The following is a 25922-nucleotide window of genomic DNA, read 5'->3' on the forward strand; positions in this document are numbered from 1 at the left end:
TCCATATTCATAAAAATAAACAACCCCTGGTGCAACAACTCATTGGGGCCTTGGGCTACGCAGGCGACTGCTGCACAAGCAGGTGATCTGAAGATACTGGAGTTTCACGTGGTCCGCTGCATAACTTGTTCAGCCGTATTGCTTGGCTCTTGAGTCCGTGCCACTGCCTTTTACATCAGATAGATGCTGTTCACTTAGTCTCACGACGATGAATGAGCACTATTCCAGCAATCACTCTAGAATTAGAATCCCTAGATACCCAGCAATCGAACCTGGAAATCCGGGTAATATTTTGTAAGTCTTTATGATAGGAATTAAAAGCTACCGTTATTATTACGATTCACAGTTATTTTCGGAGGATACATTTTGGTAGTTTCTACCAGTCTTATCTATATTCGATCTATGGCGATGCAGGTCTCAGAGGAACAGTCCCATTTCCACCCACCGGGCGAGTTGGCCATGCGGTTAGGGGCGCGCTGCTGTGACCTTGCATCCGGGAGATAGTGGGTTCGAACCCCACTGTCGGCAGCCCTGAAGTTGGTTTTCCGTGGTTTCCCATTTTCACACTAGGCTAATGCTGGGGACGTACCTTAATTAACGCTACGGCCGCTTCCTTCCCACTCCTAGCATTTTTCTATCCCATCGTCACCACAAGACATATCTGTGTCGGTGCGAGGTAAAGCAGCTAGCATTTCCACCCTTTAATCTATATAAAATGTTAAAAGGAAGGTATATATCCGCAATTTTTAAGGGTAATTAATCTATTTATCAAATAAATTCCATTACGCAATCAGAATATCACTTCGATTGTGTGACACACACAGACACACACACACACATTACTACAGAGAGTTGAAGGTTCTGGCGACGTGGATCTAAATGGGCTTTTTTTTACAATACCCAATATAATTCCTGATATCTACTAAGATGCGAATTTCAGTGCAATTATGTTTTCTAGAATCGTAACGCTGTATTCTAGCTATGCATATAGCCTACTTGAAGTGCTAATGTCTAAATGAAATGTATCTGTCTTAAAATATGTTCATTTGCCATGATATATAGAGAATGAAGTTAGATTTTCTCATAAGAAGCTTATTCGAATTTCATGATGGTGATGCATGGGCAGATTTTCTGTGTATAAAACTTTCCAAATAATTGCGGAAAATATAAATATTTCTTCATGTAATGCAAAAAATTAAACACCATCCATTATTGTTGGTCAAGTCCGACTCCATGGCTAAATGGTTAGCGTGCTGGCCTTTGGCCACAGGGGTCCCGGGTTCAATTCCCAGCAGGGTCGGGAATTTTAACCATCATTGGTTAATTTCTCTGGCACAGGGGCTGGGTGTATGTGTCGTCTTCATCATCATTTCATTCTCATCACGACGCGCAGGTCGCCTATGGGAGTCAGATCAAAAGACCTGCATCTGGCGAGCCGAACGTGTCCTCGGACACTCCTGGCAATAAAAGCCATACGCCAGTCCATTCCATTGTTTGTCAAGAGTTATATGATGCGTCACGAAACTGTCCACGACGACTTCAAATCGCCGGTACTTGTTATAGTCTTTGATAGAATGTTGAGAGAAGAAGGCGTAAATGTTAGAATATGCAATTAATATTGAATACTCATGTCCCTTATATAAGCGCAGTGAGCAAAATATATCAGTTACTGTTCGTGAAACTTTTGTTAGAATAAAATAAAATTCTATAAGAGCTGTTATGTATATGAATATTATTAATAGCATATCAATAACTGATAAATGCCATGGATCCCAACATGAACCGATATTAACGTCACAAGATAGGCTGCATCGCTGGGTAAGTTCGTTCTAGCCCTCGCCACTTAGTTCAAGTAGGAGAGAATCAAGCCTTGCTCAGTCGCACATCCCTCTTCATTGAACCACTTCCCCTCTCATGGTTGACAAGTTCCACTCAGCTTCATGAGAATATACGTGTCTACATGGTGTGCTTCAGTGGCGTGAGGACTGAGAAAGAGTGCTTCGTACGTTACATGCGACCCCATGTAAAATGCTTATCTTCAATCTATTCGTCGTTTGATTCATCAGTATTCGACCTGCTTAGATGTCGATCTCAGTGATACCTTATTAACTAATTGTCCGGCTCCATGGCTAAATGGTTAGCGTGCTGACCTTTGGTCACAGGGGACCCGGGTTCGATTCCCGGCAGTGTCGAGAATTTTAACCATAATTGCCTAATTTCGCTGACACGGGGGCTGGGTGTATGTGTCGTCTTCGTCATCATTTCATCCTCATCACGACGTGCAGGTCGCCTACGGAAGTCAAATCAAAAGACCTGCATCTGGCGAGCCGAACTTGTCCTCGGACACTCCCGGCACTAAAAGCCATACGCCGTTTTTTCATGTACTACTTGACCAATCATTTACGGAAGTTCTGTGGAAAAGTTACGTTGTAAAGCCCATAAACACCGGGCGAGTTGGCCGTGCGGTTAGGGGCACGCAGCTGTGAGCTCGTATCTTGGAGGTAGTGGTTCGAATCCCAATGTCGGCAGCCCTGAAGAGGTTTTTCCGTGGTTTCCCATTTTCACACCAGGAAAATGCTGGGCCTGTACCTTAATTAAGGCCACGGCCGCTTCCTTCCCATTCCTAGGCCTTTCCTCTCCCATCGTCGCCATAACACCTATCTGTGTCCGTGCGACGTAAAACAAATAGCAAAAAAATAAGCCCATAAACACAGTAGTCCAAGTTACAACCCGACTGTAACCAGTATGTAGGGGAGACCGGGATATTGGCGAACACTGAGGTAATGCGAACATGGTATGTTGCGGGCAACGGTTGGCATGCCTGTGTCTTAATTGGTTCTGCTACCTATAGCGGGTGCTCCTCTGACTTCCGCATCAGCCTAAACTCCAGTTAGCTGTAAGACGCCAGTGTGAGAAGGTCAAACGTATTTACTACGCGACTGCTTGTAACACAGTGTGTGATGTTTGGGACATCACTGCATGTATGAAATTATTGAACTATGTTATTAATTAATAAGATGCATATATTTAATCACTGGTAGGCCATTTTTAAATTAATACGTATATATGTATATATAGGGTTTTAATCATCCATTGCACATCATCATTTCATTTCTTTGTATCGCGACTATAACGTATTCTGAACGAACCGAATATTTGTGTAAAGTATTTCAACATCATTCGTAATAATAGCTTAGAGTAAATTTTCCAACAGCCGTTGTGGGGTGATTGGAGTCAGCAGGCTAATTTCAGCCCATTTCCAGGAAAAGTACGTCATCAAGGTTACGAGTGACCTTACCCTCTCCACCTTATGAAGAGACAGTTGAAACATTATGAACTTTTTGAAGTTCGCTACCTGACGCTTTATTTCAGTGGAAATGTTCAGCCTATCTGAATGGACGTAGTGAAGCAAGATGATGGATTCACAGCAATACACCGGAGAAGGGATGAGACATCAAATCTTACTAGACCATGTGATATGGTTGATGGAGGGAGATTTTGACGGCTATATACCCGCCGACAAGAGATGGAGAGGACAAACTTACTCGTATTCAGTTTCACACTGGTACTCGTACTGTTGGAAGACACTCTTACGACGATTCTGCGTCTGCACATCGGAGAAGATTTTAACTTAGTTCACTTCGCATCTGAGTATATACTACTCAAAAGTTACTCATTGGGACCTTTTATCTCAATGACGAGAGGTAAAGTCAACGGGAGACCGGTTTTCACTAGTATAGGGGAGGAGAGCTTTTATTATGAATTTAGTTACGCTACTGTTCCGTAATGCGGAAGAATACAAGTGTATTCTCTCCATGAACATAACCCACGATGGCTTTGCATTTAAAATTAGGACTCATTACGACTTTATGTAAGGAGTACAGTAGGAAGGGTAAAGGCAGGAAAAGCAGAAGTAGGACTGGAATTCAACAACAGATGACGCAGCCGGTACGAGAGATCCATCAATCATCAGCTTCAAGATAACAGAGCCTACAAATGGTGAGCTAATGGCATAAGTTACTGCAAGTCGTCGTGCAACAGTTCATTTTCTTAGAGTAAATTTCATTCAATTTTTATTTTGCTTCCGTAGGTTCAGATTTCGTTAATACGCCGTTACGTCACGTTTTTCATCCTAATAAATAGCTGTTTTAATTTATATTTTCTGAAATTATTATTAATGATCCTTAAATTCCAAGTTAGTGTACTTAATAATTTGTGTTCCGTCACCCCACCCCTGGGAGTTTTTTGAGACTCATTACGTATTATTATTATTATTATTATTATTATTATTATTATTATTATTGTTATTATTATTATCAACTTTCGTTTTCAAGCCATAAGCTTGAAGGCTGGCGCCCATGAGATATTGTTTATGGAGAAACAATGAGATATCATTTATTTATATTAATATTAAAATGACCCGCCACGTTATAATTTTGTCACACATCTGCGGACCTAGTGGGTACGTCACAAGTGCAGCTGTTAATTGCAAAAGTAAGTACATATTTGACTACTTTATATTTATATGGATAGTACCTGTAAAATTTACCTTCATTTATACAATATCTCAACCCTACCGAACTCTTTTAAACCGTTTATTTCGTAAGTTAACGATGAGGCAATATCATGGCGTACTACGGGGCTATCGCGAACAGCGTGTTCGGCATTGCCCCATGTGTTTTACGATTAATAAATTAATTTTATTAATTTAAAAACATTCAATTGAGGGTGATATGTCTCGTTTTACGTATCACAGATGTATATTTATTTATTTATCTTTTCACTTATTCATTCAATTTATTTATTAACACATCTTAAAAACGTTCCAGATGAGGAATCCGAAGAGGAAGACAGCAAAAGCGAGCTGGACAGAGGAGGACCTAGAAAGAGCCAAGAAATTTAGAGCAGAAGGCAGACTTATACGAGAAGTAGCTAGGTTATTCAATATTCCTGTTACTACTCTATATGATAGACTTAAATCTGGTAACACGGAGGCACCAAACATGGGGAGAAAATCTGTATTTTCTATAGATCAAGAAAAAGTTATGGCCTGTCATGTAATTTGTTTAGCCGAAGCGTTCTATATAATTGGTCCAAGCGAATTAAGACGTCTTGCATTTGAGTTTGCAGAAAAAAATGAAATCACAAATAACTTCAATAAAGAGAAACGTGAATCTGGTGATGATTGGTTAGCTGGATTCTTAAAAAGAAATCCTTCCGTAAGCGTAAGGAAACCTGAGGCAACGAGTCTGAATCGCATAACAGCGTTCAACAAAGATGAAGTTCATAGGTTTTTTCACTCTTGTCCGAATTGATGGCTAAGTACAACTTCCCTTCATCGAAGATATTTAATATGGAAGAAAGTGGCTTAAGTTGTGTCCAGAAACCATATACTAACAATTTAGAAAATGAATAAGAAAATAACCAAAAAATACTAAAATTTGAAAACTACCTTATATTTCAAACGTTGAATCACCGGTCTGAGAGACATGTATGACTACATCAATAAACACACTGATATTCTTGGAAAAAAACCTTTTCACTCATATCTTACAGGGAAGAATGTTGAAACGAAAAAGAGTTCACAGCAACGATTCACGACGACTGTTGAGTCCACTGTGACCCTTCCGAATAACGGTCTCTCACTTCTGTTGTTCAACTGCTTTCTTGACAAAGTAATCCGTGAATGACTCAGAGAAATGATTTAAGAAGGAGTTGAAAGTGGAGTCAGACTAGGCCACTAGAACAAGAACCTTTCAATTGACACTCTAGCATTGCAGACGATCTTGGAGTTTCCGCTGATTCTTTTGGTGTGGCCACGAAGCAGATCAACAAGCTCCAATCACAAGCTGCAAAGGCGGGCCTCCATATCTTCATTGAGAGAACGAAATTCATTACAAACATCAAACTGGCGCCAAGTGAGCTAGAAGGAACTCGCGGAAGAGTCAGGCGGGTTGAAGAATTTAAGGATCTTGGTGAATGGATAGCACCTAATATGTCCGAAAAAGAAGCCTTCGCATCACGCATGAATAAAATTTAAGTGGCTTACAATCTAACTAAAAATGTCTATAATGAAAGATCTATATCTCTAAATGCAAAAAACAAAAACATTTGCATTGTCGACCAGCCAGAGACTCTATATGCAGCGAACTGTCTCGCCATGAACAAAAAAGACATGATTGAGAAAAGGGGGGCTAAGGAAAGGAAGATTTTGGGGAAAATCTCAGGTCCAGTAAAAGTCCATGGCTAGTTTAGGAGACGGCACAACCAGGAGTTATACTCGCATATGGGGAAAATAACCGACGTGATACAGAAAAGGAGGATTATTTTTTTATGGGCACATGGCCCGAATGAAGTCAACACGGTTAACCAACCGCATTTTCATTTCCTCCCAGAGAAAAAGGCAGAGAAAGAAAGAGAACAGTGAGATACAGAAAGATCTGCAGGGAATTGGGATCCCATGTCAAGATATCCAGGAGCGTGACCCACTTAAGAAAAAATTCCAAGAATATCAGAGTTTCCAAGACGAAGCGGGAAACTCGAAAGACATGGACGAAAGAGCGAAAGGAGCAACACCGTCTACGAATGAAGGAATACTGGACCAACATTAAAGCTCAAAGAAAACAGTCAAAATAACGTGGTCCTTAGTTTTCCGAACTGAAATAATAATAATAATAATAATAATAATAATAATAATAATAATAATGTTATCGGCTTTACGTCCCACTAACTACTTTTTATACGGTATTCGAACATGCCGAGGTGCAGGAATTTAGTTCCACAGGAGTTCTTTTACGTGTCAGTAAATTTACCGACACGAGGCTGACGCATTTGAGCACCTTCAAATACCACCGGACTGAGCCATGATCAAATCTGCCAAGTTGGGGTCAGAAGGCCAGCGCCTCAACCGTCAGAGCCACTCAGCGCGGCTTACGCTCTAGAAATAGGCTCTGCTATTGCTAGTTGCTTTACGTCGCACGGAAACAGATAGGTCTTATGGCGAAGATGGGACAGGAAAGGCCTAGGAATGGGAAGGAAGCGGCCGTGGTCTTAATTAAGGTACAGCCCCAGCATTTGCCTGGTGTGAAAAAGGGGTACCACGGAAAAGCATCTTCAGAGCTGCCGACGGTGGGGTTCGAACCTACTATCTCCCGGATGCGAGCTCACAGTTGCGCGCCCCTAAACGCACGGCTAACTCACCCGGTGCCCTGCTATTGATATACGTTCACGTGAATAGCTTAACTTTAATAGACCTGCCATTACATTTTGTGTCAATTTACTACATCTGTTTTATTAACGCACTCTCACAAATTCCCTTTGCATTATAAATGATGTTGCGCGACATCTTTGTAAGTACTTTTCGTCAGTATTTCTTGTCTTAACCTCATATTGCAAATACTATCCCCAGTTCGGTTGAATATGAAAGTGCTAATGTAAATCAGCCTCGTGTCGGTAGATTTACTGGCACATAAACGAACTCCTGGTGGACAGAAACTCCGGCACCTTGGTGTATTCGAAAACCCTACAAACGCAGTTTATCGGGCGTAAAACCAATAATATGATTAATATATTTTAAAACTAGCAAGATACGGTATTATACTGAAATTTATAATTGAATGCTTATTGTCTTAGATATATAATCCGCTGAAATTCGCGATCTGACTCGTTTTCTGCGAAAATCCACCAACATTCCCGGTCTGACCCGTTTTCTATTAGATTACGGCACGTTTCCTCCCATTTTTTAATCTTCCTTTCCAGCAATCGATTTCGTACTTCCCGGGCTAGGCTCAGGTATTCCTCCCGGTCAGTTGGGTCCGTAAATGTTTGCCATCTTTTCCTATAACTTTTTTTAATATGGAAAAAATCCTTCAGGAGATCCGGCGTGGTGTCATATTGGGTGCCTTGGCGGCACTAAACCCGCGGCCGGACTGCATTCTTAGTCATTACCCGTCCAGGAGCCGTTTCCAGCGCGGTCCGCACATTTGACGACGGTCTGGAACATTATTACTATTATTATTATTATTATTATTATTACTATTATGTGTTGCTGGAATGGCTGATGGCTGATTCTCATTTTAAAAATTCACCCCTTTGGAGTTCCCCTTAAGTGGAGTTTCCAAAAACAATTCACCTATGTTTCTTTACATTTACAGGAGATTTCAAACACCCACTTTTTATGTCTGTAACATTTTACGTTTCAAGATATTCTGTAGATATAGTCTTTCAAAAAATTCACCCCAATTTGTCACTCCTGTTTAACCACCATTAATTGGATTTTCCAAAAACGAAAAAATACGTATTTCTTCATTTTTAAAGGATATCCCGTATACTAATTTTCAGTTCTGTAATATCTTTCGTATCTGAGATATATGTATCCTCATTAAAGGCATTCAACAAATTATTCACCCCTTTACACCCCCCCCCATTGGGATTTAGAGGAAACAAAAAATATGTGTTCCTTTATTCTTAGAGGAGATTCTAACTACCAATTTTTACATCTGTAAATTTTAAAGTTTTAAGATGTAGACACACTCATTTTAAAAAATTAAGCCCCCCCTCCATTTCACACCCCAATATTTGCATTTTCCAAAAACGAAAAAATACGTGTTTCTTTACTTTTAAAGTAGATCCCAAATTCCAATTTTCAGGTCTGTAATATCTTCAGGTTCTGAAATATAAGTAGCCTCATTAAAGGCATTCAACCCATTATTCACCCTTTTACACCCTTCCTATTGGGATTTTCCGAAAACAAAAGAATACGTGTTCCTTTATTTTTAAAGAAGATTCTAAATACCAATTTTTACGTTTGTAAACTTTAAGGTTTTGAGATATAGATACACTCATGTTAAAAATCACCCCCTATTCAACCCCCCCCCATTAATTGGATTTTCCAAAAACAAAAAATACATGTTTCTTTATTTTTAAAGGACATCCCAAACACAAATTTTCAGGTCTGTAATATCTTCAGGTTCTGAAATATAAGTAGACTCATGAAAGGCATTCGACCCCTTTTTCAACCTTTTCCACCCTTCCTATTAGGATTTTCCGAAAACAAAATACACGTGTTTCTTTATTTTTAAAGGAGATTCTAAATAACAATTTTCACATCTATAACCTTTAAAAGTTTTGAGATATAGATACACACATTTTAAAATATTACCCCCTTTTCACTCCCCCTTAATTGGATTTTCCAAAAACAAAAAAATCGTGTTTCTTCATTTTTAAAGGAGATCCCAAACACCAATTTTCAGGTCTGTAATACCTTCAGTTTCTGCCATATAAGTATCCTCGTTAAAGGCATTCATCCCATTTTCACCCCTTTCACCCCTCCTATTGGGATTTTTCGAAAATCAAACATTCGTGTTTCTTTATTTTTAATGAAGATTCTAAATAACATTTTTACATCTGTAAACTTTCAATGTTTCGAGATATAGATGCAATCATTTTAAAAATTCAACCCCCTTTTCACCCACCCATTAATTGGATTTTCCAAAAACAAAAAATGCGTTTTTCTTTATTTTTAAAAGAGATCAATTTTACCAATTTTCAGGTCTGTAATATCTTCAGTTTCTGAGATATAAGTACCGGTATCCTGACTAAAGGCATCAACCATTTTTCACCATTTTTCACCCCACCTATTGGGATTTTCTGAAAACAAAAAAATACGTGTTTCCTTTTTAAAGAAGATTCTAAATACCAATCTTTACAGCTGTAAACTTTCAAAGTTTTGAGATATACATACACTCATTTTAAAATTTGCCCCCCTTTTTCACGCCCTTAGCGACGGAATATCCAAAAATCCTCTCTTAGCGAGCCCCTACATTTTAATGTGAATACATCCCCAAAATTTCATTCTTTTATGTCCAATATTGGCTCGGCGATGATGAATCAGTCAGTCAGTCAGTCAGGACAAGTTATCTATATATATAAAACTAGCAAGATACCCGTGCTTCGCTACGGTATTATACTGAAATTTATAATTGAATGCTTATTGTTCTAGACATATAATCCGCCGAAATTCGCGATCTAACGCGTTTTATATTATTTTACGGCACGTTTCCTCCCATTTTTAAATCTTCCTTTCCAGCAATCGATTTCGTACTTAACGGGCTAGGCTCAGGTATTCCTCCCGGTCAGTTGGGTCCGTAAATCTTTGCCATCTTTTCCTATAATCATTTTTAATATGGATAAAATCCTTCAGGAGATCCGGCGTGGTGTCATATTGGGTGCCTTGGCGGCACTGAACCCGCGGCCGGACTGCATTCTTAGTCATTACCCGTCCAGGAGCCGTTTCCAGCGCGGTCCGCACATTTGACGACGGTCCGGAATATTATTATTATTATTATTATTATTATGTTTTGCTGGAATGGCTGATGACAGCTAAAACCGGAGTATCCGGAGAAAAACCTGTCCCGCCTCCGTTTTGTCCAGCACGAATGCCAGATGGAATGAGCGGGATTTGAACCACGGAACCCAGCTGTGAGAGGCCGGCGCGCTGCCACCTGAGCAACGGAGGATCCTTATAAGTACATTAATAACAGTAAAATCAATTGGTCTCACCTCCTTCTACACCCCACCGAAGTTAAGTTTATTTACCGCCACCCCCCCCCCCCTACCATAAAAATTAAAAGAATGCTTGTTTCTTTATGTTTAAGGGAGATTCCAAACACCAATGTTCACGTCTATTACCTTCAGTTTTGTGATATAAGTATTCCCAAAAAAGTAATTATTATTATTATTATTATTATTATTACTATTATGTGTTGCTGGAATGGCTGATGACAGGGAAAACCGGAGTATCCTTAGAAAAACCTGTCCCGCCTCCGTTTTGTCCAGCACGAATGTCACATGGAGTGACCGGGATTTGAACCACGGCACCCAGCTGTGAGAGGCCGGCGCGCTGCCGCCTGAGCAACGGAGGATATTTATAAGTACATTAATAACAGTAAAATCAATTGGATACACCTCCCTCTACACCCCACCGCCGTTAAGTTTATTTACCGCCACCCCCCCAAAAAAAAACATATTCAAATAATGCTTGTTTCTTTATGTTTAAGGGAGATTCCAAACACCAATGTTCACGTCTATTACCTTCAGTTTTGAGATATAACTATCCCCATAAAAATAATTTACTTTTTTCACTTCACTTCACAATACTCCACCCCCCACCCCCACCCAAGAAGTGAATTTTCCCCTAAAAAAATACTTGTTTCTTTAATAGTAAAGGATCTTCTAAATACCAATTATCACGACTCTAACTTCTTCAGAGTTTTTGATTTATGTGTCCTCATGAAAGGAATTCAACTCCTTTACACTCCCGCCCTCCGAGATGGTTTCCCCACCAAATGCGTTTTTCTTTGTTTTTAAAGGAGTTCCAATACGAATTTTCACGTCTGTAACTATATTTATTAGATGTATGTATTCTCATAGAATTAAGTCAATTAATTTTTCAATTCTTTCACCCCTCCCCCCCACACTTCATTGGATTTTCCGAGAATACGTGTTTCTTTACTTTTAAAGCAGATTGCAAATATCAAATTTCACGTCTGTAACATCTTCATTTTTGAGATATCAGTAGGCTAATTAAAATAATTCAACACCATTTTCAATCACTTTTACCCCCCCCCCTTCCACCCGGGTGGTATTTCCGAAAACTAAAAATAGACGTTTCTTTATGTTTAATAGAGATAAAAAAAATACCATTTTTCACTTCTGTAACATGTTAAGTTTTTTTAGATATACTGTAAAAATTCTCATTTTAAAATTTCACCCCTTTTGAGTTCCCCTTAGCGGAGTTTCCAAAAACAAATCACCTATGTTTCTTTACATTTACAGGAGATTCCAAACACCCACTTTTTACGTCTGTAACATTTTACGTTTCCAAGATATTCTGTAGATATAGTCTTTCAAAAAATTCACCCCAATTTGTCACTCCTGTTTAACCGCCATTAATTGGATTTTCCAAAAACTAAAAAATACGTGTTTCTTTATTTGTAAAGGAGAACCCAAACACCAATTTTCAGGTCTGTAATATCTTTCGTTTCTGAGATATATGTATCCTCATTAAAGGCATTCAACCCATTTTTCACCCCTTTACACCCCTCCTATTAGGATTTACAGGAAACAAAAAATACATGTTCCGTTATTTTTAGAGGAGATTCGAACTACCAATTTTTACATCTGTAAATTTTAAAGTTTTAAGTTGTAGACACACTCATTTTTAAAAAATTCACCCCCTTTTCACCCTCCAATATTTGGATTTTCCAAAGAAGGAAAAGTACGTGATTCTTTACTTTTAAAGAAGATCACAAATTCCAATTTTTAGGTCTGTAATATCTTCAGGTTCTGAAAAATAAGCAGCCTCATTAAAGGCATTCAACCCATCATTAACCCTTTTACACCCTTCCTATTGGAATTTTCCGAAAACAAAAAATACGTGTTTCTTTATTTTTAAAGGAGATTCTAAATACCAATTTTTACATCTATAAACTTTAAAATATTAGAGATATAGATACACCCATTTTAAAAAATCACACCCTTTTCACCCCCCCCCATTAATTGGATTTTCCAAAAACAAAAATATGTGTTTCTTTATTTTTAAAGGAGATCCCAAACACCAATCTTCAGGTCTGTAATATCTTCAGGTTCTGAAATATAAGTAGACTCATGAAATGCATTCGACCCCTTTTTCAACCTTTTCCACCCTTCGTATTAGGATTTTCCGAAAACAAAACATACGTGTTTCTTTATTTTTAAAGGAAATTCTAAATACCAATTTTTACATCTATAACCTTTAAAAGTTTTGAGATGTAGATACACTCATTTTAAAATATTACCCCCATTTCACCCCCCTTAATTGGGTGTTCCAGAAACAAAAAAATAAGTGTTTCTTTATTTTTAAAAGAGATCAAATGTACCAATTTTCAGGTCTGTAATATCTTCAGTTTCTGAGATATAATTACCGGTATCCTGATTAAAGGCATTCAACCCATTTTCCCCCATTTTCACCCTTTTTCACCCCTCCTATTGGGATTTTCTGAAAACAAAAAAATACGTGTTTCTTTAATTTTCAAGAAGATTCTAAATACCAATTTTTACATATGTAAACTTTTAAAGTTTTGAGATATGGATACACTCATTTTAAAATTTTACCCCCCTTTTCACCCCCTTAGCGACGGAATTTCCGAAAATCCTCTCTTAGCGAGCACCTACATCTAAATATGAATATATCCCCAAAATTTCATTTCTTTATGTCCAGTAGTTTTGGCTCGGCGATGATGAATCAGTCAGTTAGTCAGTCAGTCAGTCAGTCAATCAGGACAAGCTATCTATCCTGACTGACTGACTGACTGACTGACTGATTCATCATCGCCGAGCCAAAACTACTGGACATAAAGAAATAAAATTTTGGGGATATATTCATATTATGATGTAGGTGCTCGCTAAGAGAGGATTTTTGGATATTCCTTCGGTAAGGGGATGAAAATGGGGGTGAAATTTTAAAATGAGTGTATCTATATCTCAACACTTTAAAAGTTTACAGATGTAAAACTTGGTATTTAGAATCTACTTTAAAAATAAGGAAACACATATTTTTTTTGTTTTCAGAAAATCCCAATATGAGGGATGAAAAAGGTTGAAAATGGAGGAAAATGGGTTGAATGCCTTTAATCGGGATACCGATACTTATATCTCAGAAACTGAAGATATTACAGACCTGAAAATTGGTACTTTTGATCTCTTTAAAAAATAAAAAAGCACGTATTTTTTTTTGTTTTTGTAAAATCCAATTAATGGGAGGGTTAAAGGGGGGTGAATTTTTAAAATGAGTGAATCTATATCTCCAAACTTTTAAAGTTTGCAGATGTAAAAATTGGTTATTAGGATCTTCATTAAAAATAAAGAAACACGTATATCTTTGTTTTCGGAAAATCGCAATAGGAGGAGTGAAAAAAGGTGAAAAATGGGTTGAATGCCTTTAATGAGGCTACTTATATCTCAGAAACTGAAGATATTGTAGACCTGAAAATTGGTGTTTGGGATCTCTTTTAAAAATAAAGAAACACGTATTTTTTGTTTTTCTAAAAAACCCAATTAAGGGGGGTGAAAAGGGGGTAATATTTTAAAATGACTGTATCTATATCTCAAAACATTTAAAGGTTATAGATGTAAAAAATGGTATTTAGAATCTCCATTAAAAATAAAGGAACACGTATATTTTGTTTTCGGAAAATCGTAATAGGAAGGGTGGTAGAGGTTGAAAAATGGGTCGAATGCATTTTATGAGTCTACTGTACTTATACTTCAGAATCTGAAGATATTACAGACCTGAAAATTGGTGTTTGGGATCTCCTTTAAAAATAAAGAAACACGTATTTTTCTTTCTGTGGAAAATCCAATTAATGGGGGGTGAAAAGGGGGTGATTTTTTAAAATGAGTGTATCTATATCTCAAAACGTCTAAAGTTTATAGATGTAAAATTTGGTATTTAGAATCTCCTTTAAAAATAAAGAAACACGTATTCCTTTGTTTTCGGAAAATCCCAATAGGAAGGGTGTAAAAGGGTGAATAATGGGTTGAATGCCTTTAATGAGGCTACTTATATTTCAGAACTTGAAGATATTACAGACCTGAAAATTGGTATTTTGGATCTACTTAAAAAGTAAAGAAACACGTATTTTTTCGTTTTGGTAAAATCCAAATATTGTGGGGTGAAAAGGGGGGTGAATTTTTTAAAATGAGTGTGTCTACATCTTAAAACTTTAAAATTTACAGATGTGAAAATTAGTAGTTAGAATCTCCTCTAAAAATAAAAGAACACGTTTTTTTTTCCTGTAAATCCTAATAGGAGGGATGTAAAAGGGTGAAAAATTGGTTGAATGCCTTAATTGAGGATACACATATCTCAGAAACGAAAGATATTACAGAACGGATAATTTGCATTTGGGATCTCCTTTAAAAATTAAGAAACACGTATTTTTTAGATTTGGAAAAGCCAATTAATGGCGGTTAAACAGGAGTGACAAATTGGGGTGAATTTTTTGAAAGACTATATCTACAGGATATCTTGGAAACGTAAAATGTTACAGACGTAAAGAGTGGGTGTAAATCTCCTGTAAATGTAAAGAAATATAGGTGATTTGTTTTTGGAAACTCCACTTAAGGATAACTCAATAGGGGTGAAATTTTAAAATGAGAATTTTTACAGTATATCTAAAAAACTTAACATGTTACAGAAGTGAAAAATGGTATTTTTTATCTCTATTAAACATAAAGAAACGTGTTTTTTTAGTTTTCTGAAATACCACTTGGGTGGAGCGGGGGGGGTTGGTAAAAGTGACTGAAAATGGTGTTGAATTCTTTTAATTAGGCTACTGATATCTCAATAATGAAGATGTTACAGACGTGAAATTTGATATTTGCAATCTGCTTTAAAAGTAAAGAAACGCGTATTCTCGGAAAATCCAATGAAGTGTGGGGGGGGGGGGGGTGAAAGAATTGAAAAATTAATTGACTTAATTTATGAGAATACATACATCTAATAAAAACTAAAGTTGTTACAGACGTGGAAATTCTTATTTGGACCTCCTTTAAAAACAAAAACGCGTTTTTGTGGGGAAGCCATCTTGGAGGGCGGGAGTGTAAAGGAGTTGAATTCCTTTCATGAGGACACATAAATCGAAAACTGAAGAATTTTGAGTCGTGATAATTGGTATTTAGAAGATCCTTTACTATTAAAGAAACAAGTATTATTTGCGAGAAAATTCATTTAAGGGGGGGATTATTGTGAAATGAAGTGAAAAAAAGTGAATTATTTTTATGGGGATACTTATATCTCAAAACTGAAGGTAATAGACGTGAACATTGGTGTTTGGAATCTCCCGTAAACATAAAGAAACAAGCATTCTTTTAATTTTTTATTGGGGGGGGGGTTTGCGGTAAATAAACTTAACTTCGGTGGGGTGTAGAAGGAGGTGAGACCAATTGATTTTACTGTTATTAATGTAGGCCTACTTATAAGGATCCTCCGTTGCTCAGGCGGCAGCGCGCCGGCCCCTCACAGCTGCGTTCCGTGGTTCAAATCCCGGTCACTCCATGTGGTATTCATGCTGGGCAAAATTGAGGCGGGACAGGTTTTTCTCCGGATACTCCGCTTTTCCCTGTCATCAGCCATTCCAGCAACACATAATAATATTCCGGACCGTCTTCAAATGTGCGGACCGCGCTGGAAACGGCTCCTGGACGGGTAATGACTAAGAATGCAGTCCGGCCGCGGGTTCAGTGCCGCCAAGGCACCCAATATGACACCACGCCGGATCTTCTGAAGGATTTTATCCTTATTAAAAATATTATAGGAAAAGATGGCAAAGATTTACATGCCCAACTGACCGGGAGGAATACCTGAGCCTAACTCGGGAAGTACGAAAACGATTGCTGGAAAGGAAGATTTAAAAATGGGAGGAAACGTGCCGTAAAATAATAGAAAACCAGTTAGATCGGGAATTTTGGTGGATTCTCGCAGAAAACGAGTCAGATCGCGAATTTCGGCGGATTATATATCTAAAATAATAAGCATTCAATTATAAATTTCAGTATAATACCGTAGCGAAGCACGCGTATCTTGCTGGTTTTATATATATAGATAACTTGTCCTGACTGACCGACTGACTGACTGACTGACTGACTAACTGACTGACTGACTGACTGACTGACTGACTGATTCATCATCGCCGAGCCAAAACTATTGGACATAAATAAATGAAATTTTGGGGATATATTCACATTAAAAGGTAGGTGCTCGCTAAGAGAGGATTTTTGGATATTCCGTCGCTAAGGGGGTGAAAAGGGGGGGTCAAATTTTAAAATGAGTGTATGTATATCTCAAAATTTTGAAAGTTTACAGCTGTAAAAATTGGTATTTAGAATCTTATTTAAAAGTAAGGAAACTTGTATTTTTTGTTTTCAGAAAATCCCAATAGGAGGGGTGAAAAAGGGTGAAGAAGGGTTTGATGCCTTTAATCAGGATACCGGTACTTATATCTCAGAAACTGAAGATATTACAGACCTGAAAATTGGTAAAATTGATCTCTTTTAAAGTAAAGAAACACGCATTTTTTGTTTTTGGAAAATCCAATTAATGGGTGGGTGAAAAGGTGGTTGAATTTTTAAAATGAATGCATCTATATCTCGAAACATTGAAAGTTTACAGATGTACAAATGGCATTTAGAATCTTCATTAAAAATAAAGAAACACGAATTTTTGGTTTTCGAAAAATCCCAATAGGAGGGTTGAAAGGGGTGAAAATGGGATGAATACCTTTAACGAGGATACTTATATGGCAGAAACTGAAGGTATTACAGACCTGAAAATTGGTGTTTGGGATCTCCTTTAAAAATGAAGAAACACGATTTTTTTGTTTTTGGAAAATCCAATTAAGGGGGAGTGAAAAGGGGGTAATATTTTGAAATGAGTGTATCTATATCTCAAAACTTTTAAAGTTTATAGATGTAAAAATTGGTATTTGGAATCTCCTTTAAAAATAAAGAAACATGTATTTTTTGTTTTCGGAAAATCCCAATAGGAAGGGTGGAAAATGGTGAAAAAGGGGTTGAATGCCTTTAATGAGGCTACTTATATTTCAGAACCTGGTGATATTACAGACCTGAAAATTGGTACTTGGGATCTAATTGAAAAATATAGAAACAGGAATTTTTTGGTGTATGCAAAATCCAAATAATGGGGGGTGAAAAGGGGGGGTTAATTTTTAAAATGAGTGTGTCTACATCTTAAAACTTTAAAAGTTTACAGATGTAAAATTGTTATTTAGAATCTCCTTTAAAAATAAAGCAACACGTATTTTTTCTTGTTTTCTGTAAATCCCAATAGGAGGGGTGTTAAATGGTGAATAATGGGTTGAATGCCTTTAATGATGATACATTATCTCAGAAACTGAAGATATTACAGAAATGAAAATTTGTATATGGGATCCCCTTTAAAAATGAAGAAACACATTTATTTTTTGTTTTTGGAAAATCTAATTAATGGGGGTTGAAGAGGGGTGACAAATTGGGGTGAATTTTTAGGAGGACTATATCTACAGTATATCTCAGAAACGTAAAATGCTGCAGACGTAAAAAAATGGTATTTGTAATCTCCTGTTAAAGTAAAGAAGCAGGTATTCTCGGAAAATCCAATGAAGGTTGGAGGGGGGGTGAAAAATTGAAAAATGTATTGAATTAATAGTATGAGGATACCTTCATCTAATAAAAACTAAGGTTGTTACTGACGTGAAGATTGGTATTTAGGTCTTCTTTAAAAATAAAACGACGCGTTTTTGGGGGGGGCGGAGAATCATTTTTGGGGGCGAGTGTGAAAAGGAGTTGAATTCTTTTCATGAATACACCTATTTCAAAAACTGAAGATAATCGGTATTTGGAAGATCCTTTAGTATTAAATAAACAAGTATTTTTTGTCGGAAAATTCACTTAAGGGGGCAGGGAGTGTGAAAGAAAGTGAAAAAAGAGAATTTTTTTATGGGAATACTTATATCTCAAAACTGAAGGTAACACACGTATACATTGGTATTTGGAATTTCCTTTAAACATAAAAAAACACGCCTTCTCTTTTCTTTTGGGGGGGGGGTTTGTAAGTCAACTTGACAGCGGTGGGGTGAAAACGGAGGTGGGACCAATTGCTTTTACTGTTCCTATTGTACTTATAATGAGCCTCCGTGGCTCAGGCGGCAGCGCGCTGGCTTCTCACCGCTGGTTTTCGTGGTTCAAATCCCGGTCACTCCATGTGAGATTTGTGCTGGACAAAGCGGAGGCGGGACAGGTTTTTCTCCGGGTACTCCGGTTTTCCCCGTCATCATTCATTCCAACAAGACTCTCCAATATCATTTCATTTCATTTATCATTCATTTAATCATTGCCCCAGTGGAGTGCGACAGGCTTCGGCAGGGCTTATTCACTCCATTCCTGACCCGGTTGAATGACTGGAAACAGGCTGTGGATTTTCAATGTACTTATTATGATCAAAAACCGATCATTTTTAATCTCTCCTGGGTTCGTTTTCAAGAGCCATCTTTTCCTTTGGAGAACCTTCTTAGATTACAGTTGATTCTTCTGGCATATAAATAAAAATTTAAACATATTTGAAATAAACGATACATATATGATTGACCGTGCAATTGTTCACCTCTGTAATAAGGTCAATAATGCACGGAGGTATGTCATTCGTATCGCCAGAAGTCCTGCGCACTTGCCTACGGGCGACAATGTTGCTGGTCATACTGTCATCAATGACAACGGCAGCAGATGTAATTTACCGCCAAGGCACCCAAGACGACACCACGCCGGATCTCCTCGAGGATTTGATCCACATTAAAAATGCTTATAGGAAAAGATGGCAAAGATTTAGGGACCCAACTGACCGCATGGAATACCTGGATTTATCCTTTCCTTCCAGGTTTCAAGGATGCACTGCGTCATGCGATGCTTGGCGTCACGCCAGGTGGTCCGTGTTGCCGGTAACCTCCCGCTCTTCATGCTCAGGGGACATCTCCGGTTTTCGTGGAAATGTTCTTGTAACCTTTGTGTTTTTGATTATAGTTGATATTGCTTATGAGAAAAGATTTGGGGATGTCTATTGAGCATTACTGTACAGTTTCAGTAGATCGTGTAACATTGTGTTTTATAGATAGGTGACTTAATTTCGTGTCGGACTGAGTGGCTCAGACTGTTGAGGCGCTGGCCTTCTGACTCCAACTTCGCAGGTTCAATCCTGGCTCAATCCGGTGGTATTTGAAGCTGCTCAAATACGTCAGCCTCGTATCGTAGATTTACTGTCACGTAAGAGAACTCATGTGGGACTAAATTTCGGTACCTCGGTGTCTCCGGAATCAGTAAAAGGAATAGTTAGTGAGACGTAAAGCCAACAACACAATTATTACTTACTTTTCTAGTAAAGAGCAGGGAGTCTACCTCTGTGATGTAGTCGTTAGTGTGATTAGCTGCCACCCTCGAAGGCCGGGGTTCGATTCCAGGCTCTGCCACGAAATTTAAAAAGTGGTACGAGGGCTGGAACGGGGTCCACTCAGACTCGGGAGGTCAACTGAATAGAGGGGTGCTCGATTCCCTCCTCAGCCATCCTCGAAGTGGTTTTTCGTGGTTTCCCACTTCTCCTCCAGGCAAATGCCGGGATGGTACCTAACTGAAGGCTACGGCCGCTCCCTTCCCTCTTCCTTGTCTATCCATTCCGATTTTCCATCCTCCCCAAAAGGCCCCTGTTCAGCATGGCAGGTGATGCCGCCTCGGCGAGGTACTAGTCATCCTCCCCAGTTGTATCCCGCCGACCCAATGTCTTACGCTCCAGGACACTGCCCTTGAGGCGGTAGAGGTGGGATCCTTCGCTGAGTCCGAGGGAAAACCAACCCTGGAGGGTAAACAGATTAAGAAAGAAAGAAAGAGCAGGGAGGTGTCCATATATACGTGTGTGTGTGTGTGTGTGTGTGTGTGTGTGTGTGTGTGTGTGTGATCCTTAACGTTGTTTTCAGTCTGTCAAAACTAATACAAGACTTGCAAGAAAATACGCACAAAAAGAGGCTGACGTACTTGAACAGCTTCAAGTGCCACCAGACTGAGCCAGGATCGAGCCTGCCCAGTTGGGGTCAGAAGACCAGCGCCTCAACCATCTGAGCCACTCAGACCGGCAGTAGAATTCGAATGCCAAGAGGGCTGCTACCCATCGAGAAGATCTTTAGATGTTAGAGTATTACGTGGTCAACGTAATGACATCCTTAGCCTTATTATTTGACTTTCTTGATTGGATCCTCTGCCTGGAATATCAGACAGTTTCTTAGTTTAACTCACGGGCCTGGCTGAATCCCGTTCTAGCTTCCAGTCCTGAATTACAATCCTTAGTCTGCCTGGGAATTGAACCCGTGGACTCTAGGGAGTATGTCACTACGCTACACCTACATCAAATTGAGGCCATAATAGAATATCATTTATTGCATGTATTGTTACGCATACTTTAACAGAATCCTACAATTACAACATACGTTTGAATGAATTAAATAAATAAAGGAATGAATGACTGAATGAATGCCTATATGAATTGGTGGATACATGATTCGTGATTGTGTTGGTACATGAACGAATGAATAAATAATCTTCTCACCCAGACACGGATATCCACCAACTGGGGAGAGAGCATTCATAAAAGAACGATTGATTGGATGAAAGAGAGTTTGAATGGGTGAATGAATGAATGAATGAATGAATGAATGAATGAATGAATGAATGAATTGGATGCTTGTTCTCAGCCTAGCGCTGCGGAATTCGATTAGACTATCTTAAATGTGTTGGTTCCGTACCGTGACAACCGAATTATACCTGAAATTCTGGCCCCGTTCCGAAGGAAAGGAAAATTCTTTCTGTCCACAGATTTAGGCTATATAATTCATACATGTGCATGACAGTTGGTCCATTATGTCTCTTTTCGGGTAATGCGCTATGTGGTCACCGGGAGTACCGGGTGATCGAACTTTTCCGGCCTTGAACGACGTCAACATCATATGAATGATGCTCTTACTGTGAAGCGAATTTCTACCGGCGAGGGCAGAAAATGCGCAGAAGTTAAAGTTTCCACTATGTATTGTAACATCGTAGCATGTATAACTTGGTGTTAGTGGTAGGTGTTCCGTAGCGTGGATTTAACTGAACAGCGGGAACTGCGCTAACTTTTTCTTGTTTACATTTACCGCTTCTGCAATTCGCTATGGCTGAATCCTTGCAGTCAGTATTTGTGTTTCTTTAAAGGGCAATCAATGCACGGTAGAGGGTGTGTTATTTTCAGCTCTACCGTTTAACATGCAAATTAAATATAATTATATTGTGTCCTAGATATAGAAATTAATAAATGAACGAAGTATAGGAAATAATATAGCAAGAAGAAAACTCTGCTCCAGGGAGAAGAACTTCAATCAATAAACCAGTAGTAAAATGACACATTTTGCGGTTCTCCTTAACCCTAGAAAGCTAACAATACGCCTCATAGACGTACACGCAAATGTAAATGCCCGCCAAAGCGAGTGACCTTGACAGGGCATCCCTATCCTCCAGCTATGCTTCAAACAGACCCCCTTACTTGTGTCAGTCACGTCCCAGCCGTGTTCCTGTCCACGTTCGGTGAGTAATAACCCTCTTACATAATGTAGTGCGCCTGAGATGCGCATGGTTACCATCAATTAGTGTGATTCTTTCTAGTTTATTTCATATGAGCTTTTATCAAATTTGTTGTAAGTTATTTTTCTTTTACTTCAGTTACTTCTGGAACAAGAATTTACTTTAAAGAAGCTAGTAAGACTGTCTTGAGAGTCTAGATTTTTTTACTGGTGTTTATTCTTATGTGCCACTTGTGCCTTGTATATCTTGTGTTGGAAATAGAATAATTCATTCAAGTTTCAGAAAGAAAATATAATTTAATTCACCTCTATACTTAGTGATGTAGTTAACGTGAAGAACGTTGGAGAAAAAAATATACGAGACAGCACAGACATTGTTTTGCGCTGTGTACGCCTTGGAAGCGTATAGTTACCAATAAGCGTTAAATTTACTTGTTACCATTCTAGGGTTAAAGTCATATTCTTTTTTCTTAACACTAATCTGACTTAAACAGCTCTCTCTGTGGATAGGTAGTGGAGTGTCGGCCTCCGGATTCGAAGATGACGGGTTTAAACCCGACAGAGAGAGTTAGACTTTTGAAGGGTGGTAAAAATTCCATTCGACACTCCATGTCGTGCGATGTCGGCATGTAAAATATCGCTGGTGATATATTTGGTGTTAAAATTCATCAAACACTCTACCATAGACGCCCAAGAGATTCTGCCATCTAGTAGGCCTAGAAGAAAACGGAAACGTCGAAAATGACGAGCAATCTGCCAGGTGACGTCAAATTACAATGCCTGCACACGGTAGCTGAGGCCATATATTATTATTCATATTATAAACAACAACTCTTTTTCCTCCTTAGTCTCAAAGTGTTCCAAAAGAGAAAGTACCTACATTTGTGTTGGCTGGCTAATAAGGATGTCCCTATGCATGCAGTCATACGAATTGGTTGAATGACTTTATGCCTGTATGATATAAGCCATATGCATACCCATTCCCCACTGAAATGACGTAGTGACTCCCCTGGACTCTCCCTCATAATATACCTAATTTATTCTGTCAACATTGTTACAGGTAAGTTTATGGAGCAAAATCTCCCTTCTACTTTTTCTTTCGGGTAACAGAGCGAGTCGTGCGAAGGACAGTGCACCTATGACAAGTGATGTTTGTAATTACACCCAAACAATACAAAAAACGTGCGAAATATGTAAATCGACTAATGAGTAAATTTACAAAATAATCCCTAACAATATAAGGGGGGAATAAATGCCACCATTAACATAAATAAGGGTATAAATGAAGAGTACAGCTCTTTAGCTAAGTGGTCAACATGGAGGCCATTGTTTCACAGGGCCCGTGTTTGATACCCGGTGAGTTGGGGGATTTCAATCACGTATAGTTAATTCTTCTTTCCCGGGGACTGGGTTTTAGGGTTCGTCCCAATACCCTCTTCATAAACCGACACCATATTACACTACGAACCACCACATAAAGCACACAGTGGTGAATATATCCATCCACATAGGGCTGGCAGCTTGGAGGGCATCTGGCCGTAAAACAGTGCTGTGTCCACATGTGTGACACAGTTCGCACGCACCCACCCCATCGAGGTGTGGGACAAGTGGTAGACAAGGGAGAGAATAAATAAAGAAATCAAGAAGAATTTAGTGTGACAAATGAAAATAACCGAACGAGTTGCTGTGCGGCTTGGTTCACGCAGCAGTGGGCTTGCATTCGGGAGATAGTGGGTTCGAACCCCACTGTCGGCAGTTCTGAAAAGGTTTTCCGTGGGTCACCAATTTCAGAGCACGCAAATGCTGGGGCTGTACCTTAAATAATTTCCTTCCCACACGTAGCCGTTTTGTATCCCATTTCCGCCATACGAACAATCGGTGTCGCTGCGACGTGAGGTAAGTTGTAAAGAAAGATGAAAACGCAGCTAACCTGCTGCTGAAAGTAAAAGATAATTCCTCTCTCAACTTTGCAAGCTGGCTTCTTTCCTCGGCTAAATCAGAAAAGTTCGTGGTTTAGTTTGCTCGCATAAGAAAGCATATCCATCTCCGTCCAATTGATGAAAGACCTTGGAGTCTTGGTAGGTAAATACTACCACTATACGTAACAATTGGACTAAGTAGAATAGAGTGGTAAGTCATGACCCGACATCTTTGCCTCTAGGAATTAACCTGCCGGGCTGAGTGGTTCAGACGGTTAAGGCGCTGGCCTTCTAACCCCAACTTGGCAGGTTCGATCCTGGCTCAGCCCGGTGGTATTTGAAGGTGCTCAAATACGACAGCCTCGTGTCGGTAGATTTACTGGTACGTAAAAGAACTCCTGCGGGACTAAATTCCGGCACCTCGGCGTCTCCGAAGACCATATAAGTAGTTAGTGGGACGTAAAGCAAATAACATTATTATTATTATTAGGAATTAACCTGGTACTCATATTTTTGTATAGGCTGAGTGAAACTTGAGCCTTCCCTAAAGTGGAAACTTTGGTTCTAAACTTTTCAACAACCTAACGGGGAATGGAATTTATGTCCTTCCGGGTGAACAGAATATGATTTGTTTTCAACTCGCATCCAGTATGCTCTCATGCCCATCAAACATTGTTGTGATAGTTCAGTAGTTAACCAGACTCTCTGGTAGCAATTATGTGACTATTATTACAACATTAAGTTTTTAGAATACAGAGTCACTGTGTACGTTTGATTTTTCTTTGAGGTCTACTGTATGAACTACGGCGGGCTTATTTATAGGTTGGTTGTTGATACCCAGCAAAGTTGTATTATACAGTCAATCCATTAAAATTCGATAATATGTCTGCAACTGTCATTCCTTCTTTTAGTCCGATATATCGCCGTTCATTTGTACACATATATAGAAGACTAGTTGATGTACCCGTGCTTCGCTGCGGAATTCTACATTGTGTACGGAATTCTAGTGTACATGTTGAGAGCAAGATTGTATTAAATTGCTATTCGCTTTACGTCGCACTGACACAGATAGGTCTTATGGCGACGATGGGACAGGAAAAGGCTAGGACTGGGAAGGACGCGGCCGTGGCCTTAAAGTACAGCCCCAGCATTTGCCTGGTGTGAAAATGGGAAACCACGGAAAACCATCTTTAGGGCTGCCGACAGTGCGGTTCGATCCCACTATCTCCCGAATACTGGATACTGGACGCACTTAAGCGACTGCAGCTATCGAGCTCGGTTGTATTAAATTGCATAGCTCTTAACGTTACCCTAGAAACGCGACGGGGAAGTCACCAAACATCATTTTGCATATGACCGGGCGAGTTGGCCGTGTGCGTAGAGGCGCGCGGCTGTGAGCTTGCATCCGGGAGATAGTAGGTTCGAATCCCACTGGCGGCAGCCCTGAAAATGGTTTTCCGTGGTTTCCCATTTTCACACCAGGCAAATGCTGGGGCTGTACCTTAATTAAGGCCACGGCCGCTTCCTTCCAACTCCTAGGCCTTTCCTATCCCATCGTCGCCATAAGACCTATCTGTGTCGGTGCGACGTAAAGCCCATAGCAGCCATTTTGCATATGAAGACTCAATTAGTTAATTTTGACTGTAATGGTAGACCCGCTTGCATACCATTAGACACAATCAGGTTGGAGAGTTTTCTTTATAATGGTAGGCAGTCACTCTCTACCTGCCCTACCGGGCTAGTTGGCCGTGCGCGTAGAGGCGCGCGGCTGTGAGCTTGCATCCGGGAGATAGTAGGTTCGAATCCCACTATCGGC

This window comes from Anabrus simplex, chromosome 2, assembly GCF_040414725.1.
Source record: "Anabrus simplex isolate iqAnaSimp1 chromosome 2, ASM4041472v1, whole genome shotgun sequence".
NCBI lineage: Eukaryota > Metazoa > Arthropoda > Insecta > Orthoptera > Tettigoniidae > Anabrus > Anabrus simplex.